Below are 27,636 nucleotides of genomic sequence, written 5' to 3' on the forward strand. Positions count from 1 at the left end.
TTCCCACCCCTACACCAGACACAATTATACATTATCTTTTGCTCTCCTTATTCGCCCATATTTGAATGCCAGATTGTTCTGTTTACTCGCTATGTTCACATGTACGCAACATGAATCAGAACTTCTATTTGTGTGTACAGCACAGACTCATGTTACCTGACACTGTGAACGCAGTGTGCTCAGGGAGGACCTTTTTAAAATTGCATGTCCCTTGGTAACTGTTGATTCCCAGAGCTGTCAGTGTCGTCATCTTCATATGTTTTCATAAGTATGACCCGTCATGAACTCCACCAGAAAAATGAACATTAATACAGGAAATGTTACAAAACAGTGGACTTAAGTTTACTGTGTGTGTGTGTGTGTGTGTGTGTGTGTGTGTGTGTGTGTGTGTGTGTGTGTGTGTGTGTGTGTGTGTGTGTGTGTGTGTGTGTGTGTGTGTGTGTGTGTGTGTGTGTGTGTGTGTGTAATTTGGTCATTAGTGTGCAGAGATGGTCCTGAGAGGTTTTGCCGGGTCGTGGTTGAAACTTCACCAGCGGCATAATGACATGACCTATTGATCTAGAGAGGATTGCAGGATGCTACTGACCTCTAGAGAGCGATGGCGGAGGAAGGAGGGAGTGGGAAGAAGGTGTGTGTGTGTGTGTGTGTGTGTGTGTGTGTATGTGGGTTTTGTGTTGCCGGAGGGTGTAGTTTTCATGGACAGGTGAGACTTAACAGTGGGGACACCTTGAATAATCTTCACTAGTACTTTTGTGTAGATGTAATTTAGATATTTCTGGAGTTTTCAACTGTACTGCCTTTTCCTGCTAATGAAACCTTGATCACTTCCATCTTGTCATATTGGATATTTGGTCTGTGGTTCAAGCTGAGTGATGATGATCTACACACCACTTTGGCTTCAGGGTTGTACTGTGGTCAAGTCAGCAACATTCAATATGCAACATCTGGTTAACCATCCAAAATGACACAGACAGATTTTCAATATTGAATTAGTGAGATCTGATTAGGTTTTAATGTGTTTTGACAAACATTCATATTTCAAGATTTTTTGACATGTAATAATCATTTACAGTGGTTCAAACAGAACAGGTGTCTAGGTTTCAATCTAATATGATTTTATGATTTTGAATGACTATTTTTAATCACATTTAAATGTCTTTTACTGTTTAACTGATTTTTAACTGTATTGATCATTTTATGTAAAGCACTTTGAATTGCCTTGTTGCTGAAATGCGCTTTATAAATAAATTTGCCTTGCCTTGCCTTACCTTAGGTTTGGGCCAGAGACTGTAAAAAACATGGACATGGCTTCAGTCAGCGCTCACAAGGCAAATTAACGGAATTAAACAAATGATGTCTGCAGACACTGCAGGCAGCCTCGTCAGTGTGGCTGTCGAGCAATGTTAGCGCTTCCCCATATGTCCATTTTGCCTTCCTGCATTCTAAATTCTGCAGTCTGCTATACATTTCCTCAGTCCCTCCCCTTCATAGTTTCTCAATGAACCTGAATCAGTGGATCCAAAGCTTCCCCATAGATCCAAACTTTGCAGAGTATCTTGTCACAGAAGGCAAAACCAACATTACAGGTATCCATGCACAGCTCAAAGGGTCATTATGTGCTTCCAGTGTCAAAGATCCTGTCTTTCCAGCATGCTTCAGATACTATTTGCTACATATGTAAACTTAATGTGTCTACAGCTGTGTTGCAGTCGTATCTAATTCAGGCTGCTGTGATGTTTGTCGTGTGACCTCTGAAGAGGAGGCTGTCTGTATGCAAACGGCTGGCGGACTCTGATCAATAAGTGTGTTGTCTCAGCTAATTGAAGCTGACACTCATAATTGGGTGCGCCAAAGGTAGAGTGACTGCTGATACCGTCATTGATGAGAAAGCGAACGGTGGCGGCGTATACTCACTTTGAAACAGGGGTGGTCGGAGAATTAGGCAGCAGTAATTTTGTTTGATGAGGTAAAGGGAGGGAAGTGCAATTATCCCTTATTGATTTTACTCATTGGAGTAAATCTATGAATCCTTTACACATTAGGACAGGCACACGGAGAGATTTAGTTGGATTACAGGGTTTTAGGATTTCAGGATTCCCTGAGATTAATTTCACAATCAAACTCTTTGAAAATGTATCTAAAAATGATCATTTTGGGAGGGGGACTGCTTTTGATTGCTTAAGGGAAAGAAGAAGGTGAGTAAAAATGGAAAAACAGACATAAAAGAGACAGAGAAAGGTTGATAGAGGAGACACAAGGTGGTGGAGAAGTGGAAGAAGGGATAAAGGGACAGAGACAGAAGATAAACACATGCATCTGTGGAAAGTTGGGCTAAGCCAGCAGCCGTTACAGTTTGATGACGGAGTACAAAATAAAACCCCCTGTCCCCTGAATGCCTCTGTGTGTATGTGTGTATTGCTTTCTTTTATCATCCGTCGTTTTCTTTTGGTTAGTGTCTCCTCAAGCACTCCTCTCTTGGACTCCACCCCTCTTTGCCCAAAAGCTTAGCCTCCATTTTCTTTTAGTCTCCCTGCAGTAACACTTACATCTTATTACATCTTATAATGGGCTCTTTTTATTGCCTCCACCTTAACAGGAAAAAAGGCAACCGTGCATTATTGATCAATATAGGAAGGTTCATCTAAGGGCTGTTCAGGGGAAGAGTGAGAAATGATGATGAACAGAAATGAAACGAGTCGGGGGAGGTTTAGAGTGTGACGATTACACCTATATAACTCAAACCCTAGATAATCCACGCAGCCTTAAGGTCTTACACACCTCTAGGACATCACCTTGTCCACCTACAGTTTGATCTTGACATACAGAGTGTAATCCTCCAGCTGAGGGGGAAAGGTCTGCCTTTGGCACAATGTGTTATTACCACTCAGTGATCCGAGCATTAAGAGGACCTGTCTCATTGTAACCCTGGAGGGGTGCTGTCTTTGGATTACACAGCCTTACTCAAGTGTTGTATTGTGAGGATGAATCTGTGGGGATTAATCTAGGTGCACAAAAAGTGCAGTGTAATGGTTGGAAAAAGTCTTGCTAATAGATGTTTACAACCTTAGGCAATGTAGGCCAGAGAAGCAGAACTCAAGTGGGTACTAGACATGCCCCCTCAAAACTAAGGATGTAACCCAACTTTGAAAAAAAGTGTGACACCTGACTCTAAAAACAAAGATTCTTTACTTGAACTGCTGTTGAGATATGTTCAAATACCTTGTAATACCTATTCATAACAGCACATTAACTATGTCAGTCAATGGCTGTCTAACATGACTCTGGTTCTGCTCAAGGTCTCTGCCTGTTAAAGGAAGTATTTCCTTGCCACTGTAATTCGCTAAATACCACAAAGTGCTCTACTCATGGTGGATTAAGATGAGATCAGACAGAGTCCTGCCTGTAAAATGGGACTGGATCTTATCCTGTCTTCATGTTCTTTGTTTATAATTTAACATAGAGTACAGTCTAGAGCTGCTGTTTGTAAAAGCATCTTAACGTTTTGTTGATAATGTTTGTTGTGATTTGGTACTACACAGATAATGATTGATTGATTGATTGATTGATTGATTGATTGATTGATTGATTGATTAATTATTTGCAGCTGATGCTTATTGTTATGTATTTGACTGATTCATCTGCTAATATTAAATCTTGTTATTGATTGACCTATGGTCAATACAGCTCCAAAAAACTATAAAAATGTCCAGCAAATATCCTAAATCATCCCAACACTCCAAGTCACATCATTGTGGGTGAAACACTACACATCAACTGGGATATATTCCTTGTAAAACATCTGTAGACTATCATAGAAACAGTAGTTCATCACTTCTGAATGACATAGCTTAGAGAGACATCCACTAATTGAGCTAACTCGCCCAAAATCCTCAATTTTAAGCATGACACTGTTATTTATATTTGCACTTGGGCTAATCCAAACCCTGCAAAAGCAATGTCATGGTGCTACTTTCTCAGATCCTTTCTGTAGAGTTTGTGAAAGACAACTATCTGCACTGTGTTCTTGTTGCAGATCCAAGCACATTCTGCGATAGCAAGTTTTGCAACTAAAGCAAACACAGCATTTCTTTTCATTTGTTGCACTTCAGTATGACCATTGTAAAGCTCTCCCTCTTCTCTCTAACCACCCTCTTTATCTCACACCCTTCATCTCTTATTAGCTCCTCTTCCTCTTTCAGTTCCTCGCTCTCAAAATGCTTTCTCTCTTCTTTAAACTTATCCTTTTGACCTCCCCAATTTCCCTTCCTAGCGTTCTGCTGTCAAGCCACTCCATTCGTTCCCCCTGTTCTCCCTGTTTTCTTTCTACTCATATCTCTTATCCGCTCTCTCTTTCTCAATATCTGTTGTAGCAGCATCCCTCCTCCACCAGCGCTTCTATCCTTCAATCACTCATCTCTCCGAGAGCCCGGCCGCTGATGCCTGCCGCCACGCAGAGGAAAAAACACATTTTCTGTCATATTGCCATGTCAGTGAAATTTAGGAGCTGTGTGTGTGTTAGTGTGAGTGTGTGTGTTAGTGTGAGTGTGTGTGTGTGTGTGTGTGTGTGTGTGTGTGTGTGTGTGTGTGTGTGTGTGTGTGTGTGTGTGTGTGTGTGTGTGTGTCTCTGCTTCAAGGGTACTTTCATCATCAAATTCCATTTCCTTTGCAGACAAACACTTCTGCCGGCAGGCTGGCAGACAACAGGGAATGGGAGAGCGAATGGGTGTGTATGAATGTGTGCGTGTGTATGTGTGTGTGTGTTTGCTGGCTACTCAGGGCAGGTATTAGGATGCATTGGCTCTTGTTTTGCTTTCAAATTTATTTGTCTGTTTTCCCATCCTACAGCTAGAGAGAGCTGTGCTGAAGACGATATTTATATTGGATTTTCCTCTTATTTAAAACTGCTGTGAAGAGATTTTACACACCCCACACACATCGCATAAAACACACCGAGGCTCAAACTGATAGTGCACCAATTGGAAAGACAATTACAGCAGAATGTGGCAGGATACTGGAGAAATTCTCGCCAGCACTGACACTGTTTGTGATGACACAACAGTCGCACTGCAGTGTGACAAACCACAGTGCTTCCCCAAACACAAACACCCACACACACATATGTAGCACATATTCATTGCTGGGAAAAGAAAATCTGCTCTTTGTGAGGTGCATCCCGCTGCACTGAATGCGTTTGTTTCCTCTCTGTGTTTCTGCACCTCCTATAGGACCCTGTGGTTGGCTTGTTTGTGTTTGTGTGTGTGTGTGTTTGTGCATGTTCAGGGATAACCCCATGGTGAATGACCAATAACTGACTGGTCACTGAGCTGGCAAAAGCTGGATATCCCTTTGGCACACAGCCCTCAGTGTGAGACACAGGAAGTATGGAGCTGATACAGGGGAACACCGCAGAGAGAGGACAGTTGGCTCTCAGTGATACACAGACAAAGACAATTCAAATCTGCTCACAAGGGTAGCTCTGCAGAATGCAATAAAAACAGGCAACAAGGAATCCATCAAGCCTAAAATTATCACATTTGTACAGCACCACCTTCTGCCATTAAGCAACATGTCTCTAATCTCAGCTAAACCACAAAAGACAAAGCCACACCATGAATTCAAATGTAACACCAGCAGCAGAGGAGGGTCTTTCTCCATGCAGCTCTCCTCGAAGCAGAGCACCCAAGCTTCACCAGAGAGAGTCTTAATCACCTGGTGGGAGAAGGAGCTTGGTTGGTGGTGGGCTCCCCGGAGACATGCGGCTGGGAGAATTAGGAAATTAATGAGGGGTGAGTCTGTGTATGGGAATAGGCCAGACAGGAAGTCGGAGCTGAATCATGTATGTCTGAATGAATGAGGAGGAACAGAAGAGGAAGTCCGTCCTATAGGTGAAAAAAATGCCCTCTGTGTTAGCTGTCTTTAACCACTGCTCTCAACGCTGTCTAGTGTTGTAGTACTCAAGACTGGTCTTGGTCTCGAGGCCACTTATTTCAGGTCTCGGTCTTGTCTCAGAATCGAAAGCATTTTTACTCGGTCTTGTCCCGGTCTCGGACTGGCGGACTCCGTATTTTATATCAAGACCGGTTGAGACCACCACTGATGCACTCTGTGTCCCTGTCATTACTGTGATAAGAACAAAAAACAAACTTAAGGAGTCAAAAGAAAGGCAACAAAGACAAAACCAAACCTTGTTTGTTGCTGTCAATAGTTTTCAAAGCAAACTTAAATAAAATAAACAGAATTGATATATTGATTCATTGATATATATGGTCTTGTCTTGGTCTTGCCCTGCCTTGGTCTTGGTCTTGACTCGGTCTTGATCCCTAAATGTCTTGGTCTTGTCTTGGTCTCTGTGCACTCTGGTCTCGGACATGTCTTGGTCTTGGTTAATGTGGTCTTGACTACAACACCAGCTCCAAATAGTTCATCTTTTGGTCAACTACTATGGCAAAGGAGAAACTGATCCATGTGTTTTTAAGGGAACAATTTCCAGGTCTAGAGCTGTTGCTAATGCTAGGACATGTTTTTCTTCTCATGTTCTGTTTTTAAAATTTCCTCAAATAAAATATTAATCATACAGAGCAACTTAAAACAGATTTAATGGTCACTACCAAGGTAAGCTCAAGTGCCACAGGACAACTTTAATTGCCTTGCGACAATTAGCACCAGTGACTAACAAAAAAAAAGCTTGTAGGGGACACAGGCCCTTAATCTGTTTAGAAATACTCCTTCACTGATACTTTATGTGCCTTATTCATATCTACATATACAAGAACCTCACGCTGTATATCAGCTTACAGGCAGGTGACACAGCTTTATAGTTTGTGTTGCTGTCACAATATACAGGAACTAACTCAAACAGACTTTACCATCACAGAAAATGAAAGCCTTGTAAGTTTACTATTTGTAGCAAGCAGCAACAAAGTTGTGTCATGAGGTTTTTGGGTAAATCTGAATTCCACGGGACAGTTCACACTGTGATATTGATGCCAAAATAATATGTTGCGTCACCCTACGTCTTTCAAAGTGAGGTCTCTATACATGTTACATCCACCTCCAAAGTACACAGTGAACTGTTTAGCATAATCACAAGAGTCAATCAAATAATGAGTGGACCATTATTTCTTCAGTTTGACATTTTGCTGTTTGAATAACCCAATCGTAAACAATGTGAAACACAATGAAATAAGTACCACAGTTCCATTCATAGAAAACATAAATTAGGCCATAAAGCAATTGTTCATAAGTTGCTTCCAAAAAAAGAGATTAATGTTGTGCCACTGCCTCTAACACATTAAGGTAAGCAATGAAAACTGCTTTGTCACAAGACGGAAAGGTATAGTACAGATAGTATAACACCAACAAAGACTTTCAGTTTAAATATCTCTTTATCATTTAAAAGCTAAAGATAGATTTTCATTATCACAACCTTGGGGTCATTTAAAGAATCTGATCCAGATGAGAACCAGTTCAATCTAGTTTCAGCCATCAGCATCATTTGACTTGCACTGACTGCAAAATAATGACGTCATGCATCAAGGCAGTCAGTGAAAATGACAACCAAGGAGTCAGGAGAGTAATCATGGCGTACAGGCGACAAAAGCTATCCAAAGCTTTGTTTCAAGCATGGGTGGAAACACCAACAACATGCTGAAAAATGTGTGAATGCAGCACAACATTAAGGGTTCTGAGTTCAGTTACCTGGCTGTGGGAGCATGGCACTTCCTGGAATGAACAAAAGGCGTGGCCAAGGGACTTTTATGCTGAAGCCAGCTGAATGGAGCAGACCATGGGCTCTGATGTCATGGGGGGGGGGGGGTTAGGCTTAGTTAGTATTACTTCGAATTCAGTTTGATAAAGCGTCCATTTTGTTTACCCCTTGAGTTAAACTTGGTTTGGCCCAACCACTATATAAGTTCCTTGATGTCTCATTGTGTCAGGTCTGTTTGTTTAGTTCACACCTTACATTTTACATTCATATGTTTTGTTGAGTTATGTTAAGTTGACCTCTTTTATAGGCATAGTTCTAGTGATGGTGAGATGAAGCCTCATGAAGCTTTGAGGCTGTCCATCCAATTGGTTCACTCATGGGCCAAAGCTTCATGGTGCTCCATTTGCTCTACTGCGCCATCAAGTGGACAATAAATGTAAAATAAGCACAGTGATTAATACTCATAATCACTTAAAACCCCTTGGAACACAATAAACACCTCACCCTTCAATAAAAGTAGAAACAGTGAAAAATACAACGCCCCCTCCAATACTCGACACACGCTTCGAAGCTTCGGCACATCTCTAACATCACTGCCTAGTTCTTAGAAATTTGGTTTGTGAATTTGGTTTGCCTAATTTTGGGTAAAATAAAAACCCACTTCTCTTTAAAACTTACACCTGTGTCTTGTGCTTTACTGCTTGGTCCCTAACAACCAAAGATGAAAGTCGCCAGCTTGTAGGGTAACTCTTTAAACTGAAACACCAGTCAACCCGTGCTGCCCTGTCTCAGCAGAGCAGTGTAGGTGCATATGTTCTACATTAGCACAAAGCATACAGGCTGTGTTATGAGCTGAACCGATAAAAAGTTGGATCAATAGTACATTACTTCTCATATATTTTTTGCCCAGCTGTGTTAAATTCTTGATTGGTTGCTTTTGATTGCTTCGGGGCCTCGTCTCACCCTCAGGGTGTCACAAGACCTCTGCTTGGTCTCAGGGTCCCACTCATCCTGTCAGGATTCTAATTTACATAGCCACCAGTTTATTACACATTATCCCTTAAATTGAGGTGAATGATAATAGTTTGATTGTTTACAGCAATTTAAATAATCTGATGTATTTAATCTATATGATGGAGCAGGGGCAATTCTAGGACCAGATGTGTAGGGGTGCTGAGCCGGGCAAGATAAATTTCACTGATTTGTACATTTTAATGCAATTTCATTCCCACATTTGTGAAAGAAAAGTATAACACTTCTTGGGAAAGTCTGTGACTAAACCATCAAATCTGATAAAGGTTAGTTAAATGCTGAGCTGTGCTGTTTTGATACAGCAGCTCCTCAACATATACATAAACAGTATGTATGTTTCTGGAGTAAACCAGCCCCCTATAGTGAGTACCAAAAATACCAAAAATACCAAAAATTGACATTGGAGTTCATATTTTGACTTTCATTTGAAATGCAATACACAACATGTAAAACGGAGCTGGAGCTGCTGTATTTTTGTTGTTAAAATATTACGTTTCAACCAAGTACTGTGTGGTTTTGAAACTTTTCTGGCTTGTTCAAAGGGACATACAGTAAAAAAAAAAAAAAAAAATCTCAAAATTTAGGGGTGCTGGGATTCAATTTAGAGGGGCTTCAGCACCCTCAAAAATGGGCTAGAAACGCCTATGTGATGGAGCTATCCCCGCCACAGTCTCTCCTCTCTAAGTCATTCAACATGCCAACACTGCATTGGAAGGGGAAAAAAGGGAAGGGGTATGACTGTATTCTTGGAAAAAGATTTAAAGGACCCAAAAAGGGACAAAATCAATCCCCCTAAGAAAGGTCTGAAGATCTTAGAGTAGGAAGAGCTAAATTACTACCGGTATTATACTGGCGCTGAAAATCTAATTATTCTTTTGGGCAAAATTTGAGTGAAGAGAGGGAGGAAAACAAATACTTTCATGAGTCCACTGAGAGATCATAGACAATTGGCTGGCACCACTAGCCCAGCACAGAGTTTGTTACACACTTGCCAGCGTTGAGTCTGTTGCCTGTAATAAACCTCCCTAATTGTTTTTGATAACACGAGATCATATAAAGTACAGAAAAAAACAAATAAAGAAAGAACGTAGAGCGGAGAAGAATTGGCTCTGACAAACTGGCAACACAAGGCAGGCAAACTGTTGGCAGTGGTGCGCCATTGTGGGCATAAACATGTCTAATTGCATATTGGATGAAGTGAAAATAATATAGGAAGTATGGAGAAGTGTCTCCGTGAGGGATGTAAAGACGAGAAAAACAAAAAATTGGCAAACATTCTCGAGTGTTGTGTCTACAAGCATTAATGCATTTCTTAAAAACGAATAAAAGGCCAAATAAATCATTCTGCACAGGCATCTGGGGATATATTAAAGAAACTGAAGGCACAATGGTGAATAAGTGTTCTTTGTGTTGTCTGTGGGTAACTTATTAAAGTGTGTAATTAAAGCAAACAGCATAAAGTGAGGAAATGTTTCATTTATAAGTATAGCACGAGGTGTGACACTAAAATAAATTGCAACAGCCGCTCATATTGAGCTGGAATTGCATCAGCAGCCAGTGCACTGCTGCTTTGTTACATTCTTATTTAATCTAGTTGTTTAATAAAGGAAGGAAATAGAGTCACAACGGCCTTTTATTGTAGGGAATAGAGGATGGATATGAAGGAAAGAGGTCTGGAAAGTTGCCAAAGGGGAGATGAGGGTGTGAGTACATCTTCTATATGAAGCCACTTTTTGAGTTATTAAAATGTAAACTTGATGTCTTCATACAAGGTATCAAATAGTCAGTGTATTACCCAAAATGAGGCACTTTACTCCGCTGTCACATAGTATTTGATAATCATAATTCTGCATTGAGTACTGAAGGTGGAAGCGTATCAAAAGGTTCACACTGATTTGGCACCAAAATGGTCGGGGGTCTGTTTGTGGGCATGTAGGGATGTCTCCAAATCGCATTCATATTTGATGGAGCAATAAAATATGAATGTGAGAAAGTGAGAGCACCACATCCTCGAAAAATCTGGAGCTATGAAAGTGAACCAAAGAAGTGTTTCACCTTTATTTAACCCGGACAGCTTTAGCAAGAAAAGTGGTGATGTTTGGGAAATTGAGGTCTTCCCCTGTTTGATACTGAGCCGGCTCCACGGGGGCATTACTGCGCTTTGCTCAATAGCACTGAAACTGGAGTTGTTTACTGGGGATCAAATGCTTCTCATGCACTGGCTTTTGCCAAGAGACTGTACTGTGAGGACACAAAGAAGAAAGGTTGCTTCGTTGGAAAGTTTTTCCAACAATTGGCAAAATGTTCGGGTATAAACATCAACACTGCCTTTTTCTTCATTTTGGTGCTCGTGTTTGGATTCACAGCAAACTGCTTCTTCACTCCTGCATGGGCGAGAATTATTTCATTGCACAAACCTCTGAGCCTTAACTAAAATGAAAAAAAAAAAAACTCTTTCAAGGTTGTTTACAGCGCAGCAACCAACAAAAAAATTAAGAAAAAGAAAACACAGCAGAGAAAGAACACACCACCGTACTGTGTCAGCCTACAGACACAGTATAAAAGCATACAATCAGAACATGCAGCATGAACACACAGACCCAGATTGTGCTGCTGTTTCCTCTCAGCTTGATTTAGCATGATCAAACTGACAAAAGTGTGAGCGTAACTTTGAAGTTGCCTAGGGAAGGGAACCCCCTGCTGCTTGCTGTTATCTGGAGACATAGTTCCTCCTGCGACCTCAAATTGCTCTCACTTTAATTCTGTCCTTGCAGTCTCCCAAAACATGTTCTGCCTTTATTCAAGTGTCCCTGACTGCTCTAAAATCTCCATTATCATCCAAATATGCTGATTCTCATGATATGTTCAAGATAAAAGTGGATTCATCCTGCATGACAGATATCATCTGTCCTTGCCAGTGTATTTTGGCTGCTGTATATTTGTAGTTGTGACTCTGCACGTCCCTTAAGAGAGTATTAGTTTCCTCCTACGCTAAGCTCCTGAGGATCCTGTTCTCCATTAACCAACTGTCAGGACATTCAGCGAGTTTGTGCAGCTTTTAAAGGGGGTGAGAGGAGCCGATGTGACCCGCTGATAATGCAGATAATGGATTCAACCGTATCCTACACTGTCTGGGTTTTCATGCGGTGCACCTGCAACCAAACTAGTGCTGCAACTCCTCGCACCCTGCAAGTGGATTTACAAAATAAGAGCCTTTGATCCTGTTTGTTCAGCGGTTGTAATTGCATGTCCTTCTTTGTGCAAACCCATGTGCGTGAACAGACTTTAGTACCAGTTATTTGTTCACCTGATAATACATTACTTTTCTACCTGCACACACACTTACACACAGAATCATTGCATTGATTGCAGCTCAGTTGAGAGGCAGAGATCATGTATCGTGACCCCCATCACACAGGAGAGAGGAGAGAGTAATCAAGCTCACAGAGACCACTGTGTTTGCGCTTTTAGTATGCAGGTCATACATGTGTGTGTCTGTACGTGTGAGTGTGTGTTTGTCTGTGTATGTAACTGAGAGAATAATCAAAATCTACCCATGGATTAAAGCTGAGGATCACATCCTGCATGCTAATCCCAGAGACCCTTGAGACACACACATACATGTACGACCTCTTGCATACTGAAGCAGAGTCCCACAGCTCTGATAACAGGGGTCAATGTCTTCCTTAGAGGATATGGATCATGCGGGTAATAATAGAAACATATGGATTATTGTGGTAATGGTGTGTGCATGAAAAGAGTGTGACGTTAGTCAGCAACACTGAAACTCCATCATTACGACTCTCACACAGCAATAAATTTAATTAGCTCATTTGAATAAAGACTTTTAAATGTGCATGAGTTGAACTGAAAAAGTGATGAGACTTAAAGCAACTTTTCTGCTTCTGAATATGCAAAAGCAAGAAGTTTGACACAGACACGCACACACAGACATGCTGCAGTCTGTCCTCTCCCACAGCTGACCCTCAAAGTCTGTTTCCGGCTCCCAGGGAGAGAGACGGAGCGAGAGAAGAGAGCGTTCTTTTTTTTTTTTTTATTGAGAAAACAATCTGTCCTAATCTGCAGAGAGATGCTTCTCATCACCCTTTCTATTCATTCGTTCCCATCCCTTGTACCCATCAGCCGAGCTCGCCACCCACTCACCCATTCCCAAACACACACACGCATGCACATAAACAGGCTTCCGGATACTTAGACAGAGATACTCTTTTATCTGTCTCTCTGAGCTTCTGGGGGTAGGTAGATGTGTGCATGAGTGTGTGCATGAGTGTGTGTGTGTCCTGCTGTGAATGTTTTCACTGTGTCGCCAAACAGGAAGGAGGAAGTTCCCTCTAGCAGCTTTTCTATCATATCCTCAGACCAGAAAAAAATAGCACCATGGACAGATTCATACAATGCAGAGAGAGGGGGAGGGAGATAGAAGAGGAGTACCGGCCGGATGGAGAAAACTGTATCCACTGGTTGCATTTATGAGCAACACTTATGCTCACTAAGAGAGAAGAAATGCTGATTTTTTTCCACGCAAATGGACAAAATTTTAAAATAGAGCAAAGACCTACTTGGTGGGTTCCCACAGGAGCAGACATGCATCCCTCTGAGACTCAGCCCTTGTAAAAACAGCTAATTCTACCTCCTTTGGGGATAAAAAACAATTGTCTCTATTATCTGAAAGATGTAGTGTTGTAAGGTGGTGTCATTCTGCAATGAGGCCAGTCGGGTGGTGTCCAAGGGAGGTGTCCTTCAAATCAAATCAACTTTATTTATATAGCACTTTACACACAAGTCAAGTCAATTTGATTTATATAGCACATATGAAAAACACAGCAGAAGCTGACCAAAGTGCTGTACAATACATACAAAAAGGGACAAACAGACAACAAGGGAAGCACATCATTGGGGATCGAAACCTATTCAGGGCTAGAGGACTCAAATGCTAAAATATAAAAGAGGGTTTTGAGGCGAGTCTTAAACGAGTCGACAGAGGGGGCTGCCCTGATTGAGGAGGGGAGGCTGTTCCATAGATGCAGGGCCTTTACACTAAAAGCGCGGTCGCCCTTCAGTTTATATTTTGACCTGGGAACTGCCAGGAGACCCAGTTGATCCAAAGTGCTTTACAACAGAAAATGAAGAAAACAAAGAGAGAGATGAAATTGAAAAAACATACAGACAGAGGAAGAGAGAGGGAAAGAAGAGTGGTAAGAGAGCAATATAATTAAAAATGAAATTAACAGTAATAATAACAACAGTAATGACAAGAAATACAATTAACAGTGCAGTGAGTATATGAGCCCATGTGGTTAGGGGCAGTTAAAAGCAAATGAATAAAAGTGCATTTTGAGATGACTTAAAAAATTTGACAGAGGCAGAGAATCAGATGGTGGGGGGAAGAGAATTCCACAGTTTTGGGGCACAGATGGAGAAGGCCCTGTCCCCTTATCTCTTTGTCCTTGATGTTCAGACAGACAGGAAGTTTTGGTGTGACGATCTGAGTGCTCTAACAGAGTGATGTGGAGATAGGAGTTCTGAGATGTAAGTGAGGGCCAAACCATGAAGTGCTTTATAAACGAACAGAAGGATTTTGAAATTAATTCTGTAGCTGACTGGAAGCCAGTGTAGGGAGGCAAGCCTACACCTGCACCTGCTCCCGTGACCCACATCACTCCCGTCCTCCAACATCTTCATTGGCTCCCCGTCCCCTACCTACCACATACAGTTTAAAATCCTCCTCCTCCACCACCAGGCCCCTTCCTACCTCACTGACCTCCTCCACCATCATAGCTCCTTCCCGTAACCTCTGTTCCTCACATACCAACCTCCTGTCTCCACCTCACAGAACCAAGCACCGAACCTGTGGGGACAGAGCCTTCTCCATAGCCACCCCCACCCTCTGGAACTCACTCCCCACATATATCCAAAACTGCTCTGATCCTTCAACATTCAAGTCTCTATTAAAAACTCACCTCTTTAAGTTAGCTTTTAATTTGTGATTGTACTGTTTTTTTGTGTTGTTTTGCATTGACTTGTGTTCCTTGCTTGCTTGTATTGATTTTAACAGTTGTACAGTGTCTTTGAGTCTTTTAAAAGCGCTATATAAATAAAATGGATTATTATTATTATTATTAAGAGTTGGTGTTATGTCGTCTGTCTTTTTTGACCTTGTCAGGATCCTGGCTGCTGCATTTTGAACTATTTGAAGCGGGATAATGAGGATTGAGTGATGCCAAAGTACAAGGAGTTATAGTAATCGATGCGTGATGATTTGAAGGCGTAGATAGCTTTTTCCAAGTCTGAAGTGCTCGAGTCCTTGAGCAAATTAGCACCAACGGCAAAGCAGAGAAGGGAGACTTGCGTCACATCACCACAGGACTTTCCTGTTACAGCTAATTCACTTCATTGTTAACCTCAGCTGGAGTTAATCTGTGTGGAGGTGTGTTTTAATCTGGCTGTTGCTATAGAGGAGAAGCTGACTGTCCCATTTTCTTTCACCAGATGGTCCTCGGGTTCAAGCTGTTGCCGCGTCGTTACCAGAAGGCGGTTTTAATTTGAAAAGTTTGTGCACAAATTGGGTTGAAAAGCTCGCTGAATACTATTTCAGGGGTTGAATGGATCATTGAGAAGGTGACTGTCTGGTAATAGATCCTGTAGTCACTATCGCAGAACGTGATAGGTTAATGATTTTGTCTTTCATGCGCACACACACACACACACACACACACACACACACACACACACACACACACACACACACACACACACACACACACACACACACACACACGCACACACACTGAAACCCTGCAGCGCTGGCACAGGTGTCTGTTATCAATTGAGCTGTTACAAGACTTAGACAAACCACGCTTTTGCTGCCTCTTTATCCTCCAAATAAACACGAATCATCTGGAAGCACTCAGACACACACACACACACACACACACACACACACACACTTCTGTCTCACTGCCAATGTCCAAAATCCCACAAATCTGTCTCTCCCCAAGCTACACACACACACACACACACACACACACACACACACACACACACGTACACACAGCACCATCTCCCCGTGACCAGAGGCTATAGATTTCCAAGCACTTCCCATCTCAGATAACCAGCCAATCAATGAGCTTGGTTCAATTAGCCGAGCCTGAGCACCTGCTAGTTCTGCTGGGTGTGTGTGTGGCTGTGTAGCTGTGTGAGTGTGCGTGACTGCCTGGCAGAGTGGCCTGGGTTGTGTATTGTGGTGCCTATGTGTTACCTGATACCTCTCAGGGCAGAGCTTCAGTCCAAATATCTGATTTAGGTCCAGGCTAATTGAGTGGCCTCCACACATAAACTCACACAAGACTGCTTTTTAGATCTCCTGCCCTTTTTTTTTTTTTTTTACAAACACAAACAGTTCAAATATTTGGTGTGCATTCAGAGACAGATACAGGTAAAATCCAGCACACACACACACACACACACACACACACACACACACACAGGCAGAGAAACACAGAGGCCTTAAGCAGCAGTGCAACAGATCCATAAAGCTGTCTAAATCTTTTACCTCTCACTGCTGTGCACACTGATTCTTCTTATAAAAGATAAGGAGCTCTAGGTAATCCAGTTCTGCTAAAATACATCACTTTGGAGTTTGTTTCAAGGTAAGTTCCCAAATTTGCATTATATGAAAATACGGTTTTAAAAAACTGACAGAAACAAATTCATGTGCAGGGATACAACGCAGGACTCAAGATGTCAGTTGCAGCCATTGTTATTCACTGTGATGTGAGGTTACAGACACTTATCAGACAGAGATCAAGGAAGATACAAGAGGGACATGACACTGAAGAGCTAAACGCCAAGATGGCATGACGGGTCGTTTGCAAGGAGTGGTAATGCATAACGGCAGATATTCAACTGAAAGAAAGAGGTAGTAGAAGCCGGTCCTGTATCATAAGCATGCATTAAAACATGTATTTGACATGTACAATGTGTATGTAATCTGATTACAAAGGAAGTCCCTAATAGCTGACAGAGAAATGTGTTAAAGAATGTATCAGTGTACGACAGGCATCTGCTGAGAAAAGCCTTCTGAAGAGAGGGAACACAGATTCTTCAAGCCATCACAAACAAAGCATGGGAGCCATTTTTGCCATTTAGCTGCCAAGTGATATAAGGATTAGACAGAGACAAGCACATAAGTGGAGATGAAGAGGCAGAAGCGGAAAAGCAGGGTAATAACAGGGGGCAACTGTGTGCTCATTTTCCGAACCGAGTTTGGCATATTGTCAAGTGCTGTCAAACACGGTGGGTGCAAGAGTCAGCGCAGTCACTCTGAATGAAAGTGTGCCGTTTAACGCCAATTAAACAAGGGATTCTGAGTGTGCTAAGATTTACATGTTATATAAATCAGTCAGGAGCTCTCTCGTCATGGGTTTAAACATTTATTGCAAAATGGAAATATGGTTATGATTGGCTCTATCAGCTTTGCTTCAGGGGAGTGCATTGCAAAATCCCCCACAAGGGTGAAAACAGACATTTAGGCTACGTTCACACTGCAAGGCTTAATCCTCAATTCAGATTTTGTGCTCAGATCCGATTTTTTGTTTGCCTGTTCACATTACCATCTATAATGTGACATGTATCCGATTCCAATGTGAACTGTTTGCGGCTCTGATCTGCCCCGCATGCACAAAAGAACAGTAACAATGACGTCACATGCAGCTGTTTCACAAATGTAAACATGGAGGAAGTCAGCATTTTCACCTTTGTTACAAAGTCTTTGTGCAGTGGGAGCCGGAGAATGAATGCCCAGGTGCGGAGGAAGTGTCACCCCATATATTTATAAGATCCAAGACCTCGCTGTCCCTCCATTGACTTGCTCCATCGTTGCTATCCTCCATTTTTGCAAGGCTACCGCTGTGCAGAATTGTGATGTGTGTCGCTATAAAATGACTTGAAAGTATCAAATGCGCATCAAATCCACCTTGGCCTTTCACACTGAGGTCACATTGAAAAAAAACTGATCTGTATCTGATTCAGGACCACATATGGAAGTGGTCTAAATCAGATTTGGGCCATATTTGAGTGTTCACACTGCCTCTAAAAATCTGACCTGGTCACTTGACCCCCCCAAGAAACAGATTTTGGCCACTTTTGCCTGCAGTGTGAACATAGCTTTAGACTACATAGGAGGAGGCAAAGTTTAACCAGTAACAGCAGAGTGTAGGTGGCATGAGTGTTGCAGGGAGAAGGAAGATGTCACATTTAAGGGAAAAACAAAAGAAGAGGATCCAAAATGCAAAAAAAAAAAAAAAAAAAAACGAAGTCAAACAAAACTGACTCAATACAATTCCACGGGAATCACAAGAAACATAAGAGCACTGGGATCACAGGAAGACATGGTAACACTCGGGTAAGACTTGAGAACGAACTGACGCAGAAGTGAAGAAACACAGAGACTGAGCACTAACAGGTAATCAGACACAGATGAGACAACGAGACACAGGTGGAAATAATGAGGTGCAATCAAACTGAAGGGAATCACGAGGGCAGGAAGTAAAACTAAACCAGATACACAGGGGGCAAGAACTTCAAAATAAAACAGGAAACACTTCAGACTATACACAGACAAGGAATACACAGACATGAGGGTATACAAAAAGCAAGGAGAACATAAAAACCACGTTCGGGAAATAACTGAAATATAACTTACACCAAGACATGGAACAAAAGGCACTACAAACTAAATAAACCTTAACAAGAAAAACTAAAAATCACTAAAAGAAAACTTAGAACAGACCAAAACATGACAGAAGATGTGTTTAAATGGGCCGCCTTGTCATTAGAATGAGCCGTGATTGGTCTGCGAGTGATTGGAAACAATGAGCCTGTCAGCTGAATAGTAACGTAAAGCTTCAATCGTAGGAAACTGGCGCTGGTACAGAACAGCAAAGAAGGCAGTGAGCTTCACATAAAGGATAGAGATTGAGAGATTACCTATAAATAAACAACAACTATACAGTTAAGTTTTGCAGAATCTGCAATTACCATATACCTCACTATAATGCTCGTGGATGCTGTCTATTGTGAGTGATTAAATCCCAGTGTGCGCCTTTTTTAAAATCAAAAACCCATTGTGTTTTCTGTGTGGATGAGCCAAATTCAATTTGAGGAGTAGAACACTGCTGCTGTTTGACAAGCAGAGTAGATAAAATAGTATTAAATATAAGATAGGACTAAATACAGCTGGGATACGAGCACATCAAGGTAATCCAGGTGGATATGCTTCAGATATATACACAAGAAACTCTGAAACAAAAAGTTTTATCACTTCTTTATAGTCAGTAACTTACCGAGGTCTTAAAAACAAACAGGGCAGTGTTTTTGAGGAAGGACGGGCAAATTAGATTTGCTACAACAGATGGATGAATATGTTTTAGCTCGTAATATATTCGCTCAGAGTTAGTGAGAGAACAGAGTTGGAAACATAGTCAAAGCAGAGATTGATTTATGAAACTTTTGCAGCGGACTGCGTTACAGGAATGTGTCAATACTGCAAATTTTGAGAGAGCAGAAACAACAGTGTTGATGGACAGGAGGAACTTTCATTAAGACAGACTACATTAGTCAAAAAAGTCACTTAACTTCCAACAGAATTCACTCACTGACAGTTGACAGATCCCTCCTTTGAAAAAAACACCCACGGACTTACTGTCAGAATCTGTCCCATCCTTCATTCACTCAAACACACACACACACACACACATACACACACCCATTCATATAAAGGAAGCTCCCATGCACCCACACATAGATCTCCTTGGAGAGCCAAAATGCACTTAGACAGGCCTGTTTAAACCTCTCACTTTCATTCCTAGGCTGTGAAAAAATGGCACCAAAATAACTTTTTTTTTACACGTATGTGGGCACACACGCTCTAAGAGGGCGAAGCCAAGCCAATTAAAGGCGAGCAGTTGAGAAGAGAATCAAAGACAGGAGACATTATTTTTAACTTCAAAGTCTTTTGTGACAATACAAATTCTGCTGGAGAGAAGTGCAGCTGCGTCCCCTTTCCCAGGATATAGAGCATCCCTTTCAGGTTGTACTACAACAGAATGTGGGACTCTACAAAAGAAGTGGCACTATATGCACACACACACACACACACACACACACACATAATCAAAGAGAGGGATGGTGCTAAGAGAGCAAGGATGAAAGAGATTCTAAAGAAATAGAGGGGATGGGTAAGAGAGCAGATACAGAAGTGTGCAATAATACTGAGAGAGATCTGTGGAACACATCAGTGCAGATAAAGCTGAGAGTAATTCAGAAATTAATTCAAGCTTGCAAACCAAAGGACGCCATTGTGAGAAAAAAGAATAGCCTCAACACACCAGTCCTCGGCAAGTTATCTGAAATATCCTGATTTCTCTTGTTGCCTCTTGGGAAAGTGTCTCCATTTCCTTGTTTGGCTGACCGCCTCTCTTCGCCCCTCTGTGCTCTCACCAGGTTAGATAAATCTTTATCTGCGCCAAGTGGTGTGAGGTGTCAGGGAACAAACAATACCGAGCCGCAGCAGGTACACACACATTTGTATGCGGTGACTTGTTCCTGTGTTTTAGGATAGTTTGCCGTCTCCACTTTGCCTCTCCACAGTCACCCTGCCACTTTTGGTGGCAAGGGGAGTAAAGACATTCATTCAAAGCAAAGTGTTTTAAAATCACCTCAACATAAAGTGATCAGAAAGTGTCTCCTATATGACACACAGATACAAGTCTAGTGTTTCCCACAGAGACTATACATGGGTGGGCCCGCAGGTGTATTGACACTGGCCGTGGTGTATCTGAAGACCATTTGAGCATTTGTATTAATCTTAGATTGCCATCAGTGATTGACAAACATACTTTCTATCCTCAGGTGATAAGAGAGAGTGAGAGAAGTCCCATCTGTTTAAATATCAAGATCAAACATTGGATGAAAAAACGTGAGAAATAATAATAATAATAATAATAATAATAATAATAATTCATATAATTTATATAGCGCTTTTCTAAGTACTCAAAGTCGCTTTACATAAGGTAAAAATAAAAAATAAAACAAAACAAGGACAGAGGTGGGGCAGGGGGAGAGGTGTCTTGTCCTGAGGTGGTTTTTGAATGATTGAAGTGAGTCAGAGTTGAGGATGTGTGGAGGGAAAGAGGTCCAGAGAGGTGGGGCAGCGATGGCAAAGGCTCTGTCCCCCAAGGTGCGGTGCTTGGACTTGGTGATAGGGGACAGGAGGTTGGCATCTGATGATCTGAGGCGGCGAGATGGGGAGTGGTGTTTGAGGAGGTCGGTCATGTAAGAGGGGGCGAGGTTGTTGAGTGCTTTGTAGGCAGAGCCGTGGGAAGTGGCTTTAAGTTTGGGGGTGCTGTAGTAAGAGGTGCTATTTTTTTTTCTTTTTGCATTTAGGTTAAGTATGCAACTGATAGGCTATAGTGCACATACATTTTATTTTTATTTATCTGGTTTGAATACAAGCTTTCAAGAGACCTTTTCATTATAAATTCACATCAATAACGAATATAATACAGGCTACTTTAATATGTATCAAATGCCCGACTTGCAACTTCCATACCCTGTTGTACAGCAAAGAGCATACAAGCCAAACCTGGTAAAACAGACCCATAAGGCAGTAAAGCGAATTGAACAGAACTTATCCAAATACGTTCAGTTTTTAAGCAGGCACACACACAGGGCCCAGGCATTGGGTTATTTTAAAATGAACAATTTCTTAAAATTGCTATAATAATTTCTCAAATCTTCCTCAGGCATTACATTTTCAGAAAATAATACAGTGAAAATGATTTTAAAAAAAAATGTTTTATTGTGTTAATTATTAATGCATTTATTTCAACTTATTTGTGCATTCAGAAAAAAATGTATGATGCCTTTTCCAACAGGGGGTGCTGCAGCACCCTCAGCACCCCTACTTCCCACGGCCATGTTTGTAGGTGATGAGCAGGACCTTGAAGTGGATTCTGTGCTGAATGGGGAGCCAGTGGAGGTGCTGAAGGATGGGTGTGATGTGGGCTGTGGAGCAGGAGTGAATTTATTATTATTATAAAAGGGCCTAAAAAACGTAATGCTTACCAAACAGAAATGTTCTACTTTTTCCTTTGTTGCTGGGGATTTTCTCTTCTTCCCCCGCTACCAACTTTGCGGGTCGGATTTGGGGTCAAAGAAGTATGGCCAAACAGCATGGCAACAGTGGAAAAGGCTTCCAGAGAGCTGCACATTTAGAAAAAAGTGGGCTAAGGGGGGGTTAGAGAGACGGTAGCTAAAATGAGGATTTGCAAAGACACCAGCATGAGAGATATGAAGTTCACACGTTTGTGGAGATGCTTGGTAATGATGAATTTTTCTGCACTCTTAGTTTTTGATTGTTACAATACGTTATTTCATTAACAAATAGCCTTGCATGCACTTGGATTCCGATCGAATATTGAGGAACTTTTCGTGACTTTTGTTTTTTGGGGGAGTTTATAAATCGTAACTTTGATGAAGATCGTCCAAAGATGAGACACACACAAGTAGAGAGAAACGGTAGAAGCAAGGCGGGACATGCCACTGAGTGTGTCAACAGAGGGGAGGTTAATAGAACTGATGGGATGCAAAGTGAGCACTATCACTGCATTTCTGAACAAACATGAAATAAGTTGGAGAGTAAAGCAAAATAAATGTGTTAACCTATTATAAATAGGGTCGCATATTTAGATACTAGTCCAAAAAGTATAACTCTTTTTCTCCAGGGACTTCAGTTAATTATGAATCTAAATACAAGCAGGGTGCACAAAATATGAGCCTAGAAACAGATCTACATCCAGAAAATATAGAAGTATCCAATGGAAGAAGTCATCAAGAATATAATCTGCCGAGACATTTGGCAGTTTTTGATAGATATTCTCTCTGCTTGTGCTGACAGGAAGGCACAGAGGATCTTCAGCCTTCAAGAAACACAGTCAGCTCTGTCTATCAGTCAGTTAAGACAGACACACATGCAAGACAGTACACACACAAACAAGCAATATCCAGCCAATAAGCCTACAGATTCAATTAAATGTGCTGGTAGACAAACCCTCCAATGAGCTTGTATGTGTGTGTGTGTGTGTGTGTGTGTGTGTATGTGTGTGTGTGTGTGTAGGTGTGTGTGTAGGTGTGTGTGTGTGTGTGTGTGTGTGTGTGTGTGTGTGTGTGTGTGTGTGTGTGTGTGTGTGTGTGTGTGTGTGTGTGTGTGCATGCATGCATGCGTACTTGTGGTTAATCCAGTGTTACTAGTAGGAGGTGGTGAAGCCCTGAGGCTGTACTTTCCTCTGATGAGATCTTGACAGCTAAAGGTTTATTCCTCTGCATATCCCTCTCTCTCAATTTCCCCTCCCTCTTTGCTCTCTCCATTCCAGCTCCCTTTTCTCTTCCTCCACTTTAATTGCACTCCCTCCTCCTAAGTGTGCTGCCGTTCCTCCTTTCTCCACCCCCTCACTCATACTACTCAACCCCAAACCGTCCTCATCCAAATCAATCCCCCATCGTCCTCATCTCAGCCGCACTTACTTGAGACGCTCTGACTGCTGGTTGTCCACCTTAGGGTACACCTTCTTCTACGTCCTCTCATCCTTTTATTTCGCCCTTTTATCTCTCTGTGAATCTTCCTCCTCCCACTCTCTCCCAACTCATCTTCTTCCTCTACCTCTCTGCAAGTGATTAGCAGTGTAGAGGTCAAAACATGTGAACCCTGGGAAATGAGCAGCTTTACCTAGAGCCCAGACGTAGGCGTGCAAATACTCACACACATGGGCACAGATGTTCAACTCTAAATCTTGTACTGAAAAAAAAATGCCTGATTTCATTCGGTTGTTCTTCAAAATGGAAATTAAAGAGAGACTCTTTTTTTTTCTGGTGATGTATAGGGAATAGTGTAGGGACATTGCATGTTGATGAATGCACACAAAGCTTCTCCTTTCAACCCTTGAACTAAGATTGCATTTGCTCTCTCCATCCATGATTTGAGAACAGAATAGGTCAAACTGCAGGGTCCCCAATAATACACCCTGATGCATCCCAATGATATAACAGCCTGAGCACTCATGCAACAAAGATACATAAATCCATTATGTCTTCCCATGTGACATTTTTAAAGGTCACTTATGAGGTGTTGATAAATTTGAGAGCAGGATGCAGCTGAACAGGGTTCAAAGCACAAGCTCATGCACAGCTAATTTTTGGTAGTTCAGGGACCAGAGAACACAGCCCAGTGTGGGGGTGGATGTGGAAGATCAAATCAAAGATATATTGACCAGTTCTGTATTGTTTTATATTCAATTTATGACTTGTATGTATATTTTAAAACATAGCCAACCGGTAGCAGGCTTTAAGGAGGTATCAAGGTTATAAGAATGAAGCAGAAGAAATTTGTGGAGATAAAAGTCTATGAAAAGAGTGTAGCCCATACTGATACCAGTATGTGTATGAGCCTCTGATACAGGCTAAACTGAGGTATTGGCAAGCACACAAATCAATGCAACCATCCAGTACCATAAATACATTTAAAAAGTGAATGGTGGATATCCTTGGTGCACTGTAATCAGAGGATACTCATTATTGGCCAGTACTCATGTCCTTGATGGGATAGTTTTTTCTTTTGTTTTGTTTTTAAGTGGGGCTGTTGGCTCCGGTTGGCTCACCCCCTTTGTGGAGAAACCGGCTGGTTGCTGTCAGAATCACTCCTCTTTTTGGTTCAGTTATATTTTTGTCTCTTTAAAAGGCCACAGATCCAACCAGCTGATCAGTGTGACGCAGGTGGAAGTTCTCCATTGCGACTTCTTCCACCTGCATCCAAGAATAGAGCAAGTCACATCCAAGAATAGTGCAAAAACAAATGGCAAACAAAGCACTGAAGGATGTTGTTACAGAGGATACACTTACAATGACATTGGTGTTTCGGTTGGAGTTTGTCAAAATGAACTAGGTTATGTGGTGGAATTGATGGCTTAGCCTCCATCCTGGTTGTCTGGCCTAGCTGACTAAGTATCTCATACAACCCTAATTATTAATACAAACTATCCCTTTAAGACCGTGTATTGGGATTGGGATTGATAGGGAACAAATTATGTAAAAACATCTCTACCCATGAGCATCTGCAATTTTTTCACCACTCTGTCTAAAATTTGTTCAACTCTGCTTTATTCAGAGATGCATGCTTTTATCATGCTACTGCAAGAGTATGAGTGAAACATCAGATCAAATTATCTGCCTGACTTTTGCATCTCCGTGTTTTTGCAGATGACTAATCAGATTACCTGCCAACAGTCCAAAAGTCCTGCTGAGTTTGTTTAAGGACAGACTCAACCGCTGAGCTTCTGAGAGTACGGTCTATCACATTAGAACAATTTCATCTTATTTGTGTGATTTATCTCTGTGGGATTGTAAAAGCCTTTTTGAAATGCGCACTGTGGAACAGATTTGTTAAAACCTTCACTCACTCAGTGTCTCGCACACTCTCGCCTCTCACTAACAGTACACATCAAGCCCAATTTCATCATGAATAATAGATGAGGTCTTCACTCAGTCTTTCTGGTTGCTCACTCTCTCCCACATGCGCGACTCTTTCTTCCTCTCTACTGTACCGCATACACCTGCATGAGAGATAGCTGCACATTCTCTAGGTGTGTGTGTGTGATACGTTTTATGCAAGTTTGTGGATAATTACAGATGCAAAACGCATGAAAGGAGGCGGATGTGTTTGTGTGTGTGAGAGTGTGCATATTTGTACCCCTCTGTTTGACAGGATGACACAGAAACAAGTGTACTCGAGCTCTCACCTCTACACCGTGTAGCTGCATAAATAGAAAGTGTAGATTAGATGCAAGCAGCTCTCAAGTCACCTCTGGAGAATGCACAAACTGGCACACACTCAGATCTACTCCATGAATCTATACTCAAGCCTTCTTGTACGGGTGAGGGCGGTGCCTCTGTTTTGATATATATGCCAAAGTGCATTTTTATATGACACCTTTATTTATGTCTGCGCCCTGACTTCTGATCTTCATTTTTGCCTTCAAGTCACAGCTTTTCCTCTGTGCAGTTCCAAATGCCACTCAAAGACTCTTAAACTAAGTGCCCCAAAACTAAGTGCCCTTCTGTGATGCCTGGTACACCCAAGCACTCCTCTGGTAAAAGGGGGTTTGCCTCTGGTAAGTCAAAGCAACCCAAGTTATGTGCCCTTCTTAAATGTCCATGTCCCAATTTCAAGAGTAGTACACCTCTGGAACAAGGGACTTGGAAACCCCTCTGGAAGCTCTATAACTAGTACGCCCAGTTGTGTCTTTTTATACCAAAGAGCCCCTCTGGTTTATATGACACCTTTATTTATGTCTGCGCCCAGACTTCTGATCTCCATTTTTGCCTTCAAGACACAGCTTGTCCTCTGTGCAGTTCCAAATGACACTCAAGGACTCTTTAACAACTGCAACAAATTGGTGGATTGAAAACACCAAACAAAGCAGGCAATGGCAAGCAGCTCTGTGGTGTGATGGACAGGGCTGCTGCCTTTCCATGCAAGCATCCTGGGTTCAAATCCCACTAAGGGTTTCCAATGTGAGATGAAAATAATATAGTTTTCTCATAATGGGGTTGAGCTGTGCTTTTAAACTAAGTGACCCAAAACCAAGTGTCCTTCTGTGATGCCCAAGCACTCCTCTGGTACAACTGGGTTTGACTCTGAGCCCAAGCTTTGTGACCCTTCGTATATGTCCATGTTGCAATTTAAAGAGTAGAACACCTCTGGAACGAGGGCCTTGGAAACCCCTCTGGAAACTAGATCACTGGTACACCCAGTTGTGTCTTTTTATACCAAAAGGCCCCTCTAGTAAGTCCCTTTGGTATCAGGACACTGCACAACTCAAGGCAAGGCAACTACCTTCTTCTAAACCCATCCAGATTCAACTTTGGTGTCAACCAGGCATCTTGACATTGCTTACGTCCTGTTCAGAATGTCAAAGCCAAACTCCTGTAGAGGCACAAAAAGGAAACCCTGAACACCTGTACTAGCATCCCTTCCAAGAGCCTGAATTCAAGCGCAGGATTGCAGGGATCTAGAATCCCCAAAAAATGAAATTCAGACCCTACCTACACATGTTCCTTCGAATCCCAAGACTGCTGTTTTTGTTTTTGTTTTTGTTTTTGTTTGAGCCTTGCTCTCAGCTACCTTAGGAACTTTTATCCTCATACAGTACAGCCATGTCCTTCAGATCGTCTGATCATGGGCTATTAGCCAACCCACAAATGTGAGCGCCATGCCACACCAAGACTCTGGAGTATACTTCCATAACATAAAGGAATAGCACATTCTTTTGACAGCTTGTTGCTTCCTTTGTTCTCTTGGTTTCCCTTGTACTTGATTCCTCGCTTAATTTGCACCACACCTTGTTCAGTGTTGTTTGTGTGTCTGGATCAGAATCAGAATCAGAATCAGCTTTATTCGCCAAGTATGCTTGAACACACAAGGAATTTGACTTTGGTAAACTGTGCTCTCTTTGTACAAGGCATAAGAATAGGAATAAGAATAAGAACTACAATAAAAAATAAAATGAAAATATAATAACAATAACCTTAGCTATAAATACAAAGAAACAACAAATAGCTTGACTAATATGTACAGGCTAAAATAATATGATAAAGTGCAGTGGTGAGTTGCAGAGGTAGTTTTACATTATAAAATAGAAGTTAAATAATACAAAAAATAGAAATATGGAATTCTGCTTGAGAATTGTTGCATTGTATATCTACATGTATATTTACAGAGAGTATTTATCTGACAGGTATGACACTGTTATGGTTTAGTGTTC

General features: G+C 41.7%; 1 protein-coding gene across 7 annotated transcripts in view; it reads right to left on the bottom strand.

Moving 5' to 3' along the window:
* grm8a (glutamate receptor, metabotropic 8a) overlaps positions 1-27,636 on the bottom strand; it is a 315,548-nt gene that overhangs the window by 236,792 nt on the left and 51,120 nt on the right. Inside the window, exon 1 of one of the 7 annotated variants that reach the window (XM_034674013.1) lies at positions 7,699-7,734. The exons of the other annotated variants lie outside the window; for them this stretch is intronic. The gene's annotated coding sequence lies outside the window, so the exon portion shown is untranslated. Of the gene's footprint in view, positions 1-7,698; positions 7,735-27,636 lie in introns of those variants that run through there. 7 annotated transcript variants of the gene reach the window in all.

The sequence above is a fragment of the Notolabrus celidotus genome, chromosome 21 (assembly GCF_009762535.1).
Source record: "Notolabrus celidotus isolate fNotCel1 chromosome 21, fNotCel1.pri, whole genome shotgun sequence".
In the NCBI taxonomy this organism is placed as follows: domain Eukaryota; kingdom Metazoa; phylum Chordata; class Actinopteri; order Labriformes; family Labridae; genus Notolabrus; species Notolabrus celidotus.